Raw genomic sequence first — 6,000 nt, forward strand, 5'->3', positions numbered from 1 at the left:
GCTCGGCTGCAGCTTCAAACATTAACCGGGGTTATAATATCATAACCCCTCAAGTGCACGTAGCTGATATCAAGCGAGCACTTGCTTTCAACGGCGAAGGGACTTACCTTGCTGGCTGAGCAAGAGCGGCTCAGGTTCTGCTGAGTTACAAAGCGTCATACGGGGGGTTTATTGATCGGCGTACCCGAGCAGCGGACAACCTTGCAGCGGCTGGTCCTTCAAGACCTGTTCCCGAAGAAAGGCGTTCTCGGACACCTCCAATCTCCGACGAACCAATTCCCCTTGCCGAAGAAGCCTCCAGTCCCACATCAAGTTCTTCTTTCAGCGGTTACACGTCTTCACCTCCAACAATGAACCAGCCAATTGATTTAGGGAGTCTTCTCACCATACCTGGTCGAGGTCGTGGCGCTGCTCGGGGCCAAGGTGGCCAAGGTCGTGGCCGCCGTACTCAGACTCAGACTGATGCTCCTCCTGGCTTTTCCCCAGAAGAAATCGAGGCCATCCACAGAGAGAAACGTCAACGGGTGGAACAGCCTCAAGAAAGACCCCCACCTTCCTCCTCGTCTCCTGCTCCAATATGGGCTCCCTCCTTCTCTCATGGGAACCGAGCTATCACTGCTCGGGATACTGTCGAGACCGAAGGAACTGCCCTTGCATTGTCCCAGGCCTTTTTGTTGCCTGGGGACATGCAAAAAGAAGTTGCAATGTCTCCAGACAATCTTCTCAGTTCCTTCATGTCCCACAACGCCAAGGTAAAATTCCTTTTTGTGATCATAGTGTACACAGAACTTAACAATTATGTTTATCACAATTGTTTTGAATGTTTCCAGGTGATGCAAAAAATGGTGGCCATGGCTCAAAAACTTAGCCAATCAGAGCCCCAACGAGTAAAACTTGTTAGTGAAAACTCCAAGCTCCAACGTACCATCATCAGGCTGGAGAGAGAAAGGAACCAGGCCGAGGGGGTTGCAGATGGCCTGAAAGGACAGTTGAAGGGGACTGAGGACAGTCTTGCCCAGACTTTGAAGGAGCTCGAGACGTCCCAGAATGAAGCCAAGGCTGCTTTTGAAAAGGGATATAACGAAGGAATCAAAGTTGCCACAGAGAGCTACACAAACCAGATGCCTGGAATTCAGGATCAAGTTTGGGTGGCGTCCTGGAGGGCCTGCCTTGAAAAAGCAGAGATTCCTGAGTCATCTCCACTTTGGACCAACATTGAGCTTCCAAGCGCAGCAGCTGGTGATCAGGAGGAGGATATTGCAGAGGAGATGATTGATGAACAGGTGGTGAACGTGTCGGCTGAGCAACCTGTTCCTGAAGTGGAGCCTCAGATTGATATGACCAATCCTGGCCAGAAGGAAGCCAGTGGTGGTCCTATTGAAGATGAAAATCCCACAGAAGAGCTGGCTGCTCCAGTAGTTCCTACAATTACTCCTGCAGCTGTCCAAGATCTCACAGAAGATGAATGAGCTCTGTCGCTCTGTACATCTGTTTTTGAATTTCTCCTGTCAAGATACCTTGTCCACATGTTTCTGACATGGATGTTTTAAGATGTTTAAGTATTTCGAACTTAAATCGTTTCACGTATTTAAAAGTTTCACGTACTTTTATGCATATATTCGTATGCTTCCAAGTTTGTGCATATTTTCGTATGCTGTGGGCTGTTGGTGCATATACTCGTTATGCTTTTATGCATGTATTTGTATGCACCGTATGGGTTCTCGTACTTTGAATATCTTGTGGCTAACATATACTTGTTTAAAGTTTATGCATATCTGTCCAAGTTTCTCGTACTTCAATTTCATACAATTGTTTCTCGTACTTTAAGTCTCACGTACTTAGAACAATTCTCAAGTTTGTCATACTTGCGTTCTAACAAGTGTCACGTACTTTAAGTCTCACGTACTTAGAACAATTCTCAAGTTTTTCGTACTTGCGTTCTAACAAGTGTCACGTACTTTAAGTCTCACGTACTTAGAACAATTCTCAAGTTTTTCGTACTTGCGTTCTAACAAGTATCACGTACTTTAGTATATATCCTATACCCTGCTCCCCAATACGAATGAGGGAAACCAATGTCGTGATTCGTATTTAAAACAAATACCAAGAAAATAGCAGTTTAGACAAAAAACGTAACTTCATTCATAAACTGTAAAACCTAAGAGGGCGTTACTCGTATTCCTTATAAAAATAAAAGAAAACTAGAACACAAGAGAGTTTTATTCGTAACTCCCACACAATCACGATGTGCATAAAGAAAAATTATATAAAAAACTTTCTTAGATTATGGACATTCCAAGGTCTTGGCACTGGGTTCCCATCCAAGTCTGCCAATCGATAAGCCCCAATGCCTGCGATTTCTGTAACTCGATATGGGCCCTCCCAATTTGCCCCTAGCTTTCCCTCATTAGCCACTTTAGTATTGCCGAGCACTTTTCGTAGCACAAGGTCTCCAACACCAAACTCTCGTGGGTGTACATTCTTGTTATAACCTTTGATGAGCTGCTCTTGGTATGAGGCCAAGTGCACCAAGGCCCGTTCTCGTCGTTCCTCGGCAAAGTCCAGCTCAATCTCCAAGGCTCTGTCATTTCCTCCACTTTCAACCAAAGTGGTCCTGTTGGTCGGCAGACCTATTTCTAATGGAATAACAGCCTCTGTTCCATATGTTAATGAATAGGGGGTCTCTCCCGTAGACCTCCTAGGCGTTGTTCGGTATGCCCATAGGACCAATGGCAATTCATCGGGCCATTTCCCCTTTGCTTTATCCAAACGTTTCTTAATCCCATCAAGGATTGTTTTGTTTGAAGCCTCTGCTTGTCCGTTGCTTTGAGGGTAAGCTGGAGTTGAATAATAATTTCTTATCCCATACTGGGCACAGAAAGTTTTGAATTTCTTCTGAAATTGCGACCCATTGTCTGTAATCAACGAATAGGGTACCCCAAAGCGAGTTATGATGTTTTTCCACACAAACCTTTCTATCATAGGTTCAGTAATCTTGGCCAACGGCTCAGCCTCAATCCATTTAGTGAAGTAATCTGTTGCAACTAATAGGAATTTTCGATTCCCAGTTGCTTTGTGTAGTGGACCCACTATGTCCATTCCCCATTGAGCAAACGGCCAGGGACTTGTCAGCGGCACCAGGTCCTCGGCTGGTGTTTGAATCATTGGTGAAAATTTCTGACACTTCTCACAAATTTTTACGTACACCTTAGCATCTTCTTGCATGTACGGCCACCAATACCCTTGGGTGATTGCTCGGTGGGCTATGGACCGACCACCAGCATGGCTTCCACAAGTCCCCTCGTGGATTTCGTGGAGGAACTTTTGCACCATCTCAGGATGCACACAAAGCAAGTAGGGTCCTGTAAAAGACTTCCTATATAGTTTTCCCTCTGGGGATAACCAGAACCGAGCAGATTTGGTCCTGATTTTATGTGCCTCCTTTTTGTCCAAAGGGAGTACTTCATCTCGTAAAAACTCCACTATTGGGTCCATCCAACTTGGTCCTTGGTTCACGTCCAAGACCATCTCTACACTTCTGCCAATGCTCGGCTCAGCCAAATACCCTACGGCTATTTTTCTTTTAAACTCAGATGGCACAGCTGCGGCTAACCATGCCAATGAATCTGCATGAGCATTCTTCCCAGAACTTATCTGTTCAATATACACCCTTTCGAAGGTATCAAGTAGATCTCTGGTTACCTGTACATATGCCGCCATCTTCTCGCTCCGGGTTTCATATTGCCCGGACAGTTGATGGACCACGAGCTGTGAATCAGAATACACCCTAACTCGTTCAGCTTTTAGGGTTTTTGCACTTCTCAAACCAGCTAAGAGTGCCTCATACTCTGCCACATTATTTGATGCATTGAACCCTAGCCGAACAGATAATTCTAACATTGACCCTTCAGGGGGTAAAAGCACAACTCCAATACCTGAACCGGTGTTGCAAGCTGACCCATCAACAAACAGCTTCCATTCCAGGGGATCTTGTTCGGCTAACGCCTGTTTCTTCGTTACAGGAGACTTTGCTTCACACTCCTTTCTCGTAGGAGGCAGAGGTGCAACCGTAGGTGAGAACTCTGCCACAAAATCTGCCAACACCTGGCCTTTGATTGCTGTGCGCGGCTGATAGTCGATTTCATATTGGCTCAACTCAACGGACCAAGTTGAGATCCTTCCCGAGAAATCTGCCTTTCGGAGCAGTGATTTTAATGGGAACTCGGTGTAGACCACAACTTTATGGCTCTGGAAATAATGTGGCAATTTTCTAGTTGTTGTCCTTAGTGCTAGGACCAATTTCTCGAGGGGCAAATACCTTGTTTCGGCATCTAACAAAGTTTTGCTCACATAATAAACTGGGATTTGCTCGGATCCCTTATCTCTTAAAAGTACTGCACTTACAGCATGCTCAGAAACAGCTAAGTATAAAATCAGAGACTCACCTGTTTCTGGAGTCGAAAGAAGGGGAGGAGAGGCCAAATACCCCTTCAGATCCTGAAAGGCTTGTTCACATTCTGCTCCCCATTCGAACCCTTCCCTTTTCTTCAATAACTGAAAGAAAGGTCTGCACTTGTCACTTGATCGGCTAATAAATCGATTAAGAGCTGCTGCCATCCCAGTTAAACGTTGGACTTCTTTCGTTGTCCGAGGACTTTCCAGATTCTGTAAGGCTTTTATCTGGTCGGGATTTGCCTCTATTCCCCTTAGAGTTACAAGATGGCCCAAAAACTTTCCAGAGCCGACTCCAAACGCACACTTCGAGGCGTTGAGTTTCAACTTGTATTTCCTCAAAATCTCGAAAGCTTCTCTCAAATCTGCAATATGGCCTTGCCCAGACTTGCTTTTCACCACCATGTCATCTATGTAAACCTCCATAGTTTTGCCGAGCAATTTTCTGAACATGATGGTTGCCAGTCTCTGATACGTTGCCCCTGCATTCTTCAATCCAAAAGGCATGACATTATAACAGTACAACCCTCGTGGTGTAATAAAAGACGTCTTCTCCTGATCCGGCCCAAACATTGCAATTTGATGGTATCCTCGATATGCATCGAGAAAACTCATCCGTCCATATCCCGCTGTTGCATCAACCAACTGGTCAATCCTTGGAAGAGGAAAACTGTCTTTAGGACACGCCTTGTTTAAATCTGTGAAGTCAACACATACGCGCCATTTTCCGTTCTTTTTCTTGACGACAACGGTATTTGATAGCCACTCTGGATAATAAACTTCCCTTATTGCCCTGGCTTCCAACAAGTGATCCACTTCTTCAATTACAGCGTCAACGTGCTGTACGGCTGCCCTTCGTTTCTTTTGAATGACCGGTTTATGCTGTGGATCTATATTCAAATGATGGCAGATTACATCTGCATTCACCCCAGGCATCTCCTCTGGTGTCCAAGCAAATACATCGACATAAGTTTTCAAAAAACTAATCAGTTCGTTCTCTTCCTCTTCTGGCAATGATTCCCCAATTAGAAAGTACCTATCTGGATCAGTCTCTTTGATCAGTGTTTTCTTCAAATCCTCAACCACCCTTTCGGTGGGGTCTTTTCCAATATCCTCAATGGTCGGCAGATCCGGAATTTCCACAGTATTAACATGGTGGGCATTATGGACCCTTTTTATGATGGATACCAAACATTGTTGAGCTACCTTTTGGTTACCTCTAATGTGCTCAATCCCATTTGACCCTGGGAACTTCACCATCTGATGGAAAGTTGAAGAGACTGCCCTCATCTTGTGCAACCATGTTCTCCCTATAATCACGTTATAGGAAGATGGTACATCCACCACTAGGAAGTCGGTTCGTAGCACCACTGTCCCAGCCCGAACAGGCAGGGTTACCTTGCCTAAGGGCCAAACTGCTCCTGCTCCAAATCCGACCAATGGAGTCACTGATTGTACCAAATCTTGTTGTGTGAGTCCCAGTTTCTTAAATGCATCATAGTATAGCACTTCGGTGCAACTCCCTGAATCTACCAGGATTCTTTCCAT

The sequence above is a fragment of the Rhododendron vialii genome, chromosome 7a (assembly GCF_030253575.1).
Source record: "Rhododendron vialii isolate Sample 1 chromosome 7a, ASM3025357v1".
Lineage (NCBI taxonomy): Eukaryota > Viridiplantae > Streptophyta > Magnoliopsida > Ericales > Ericaceae > Rhododendron > Rhododendron vialii.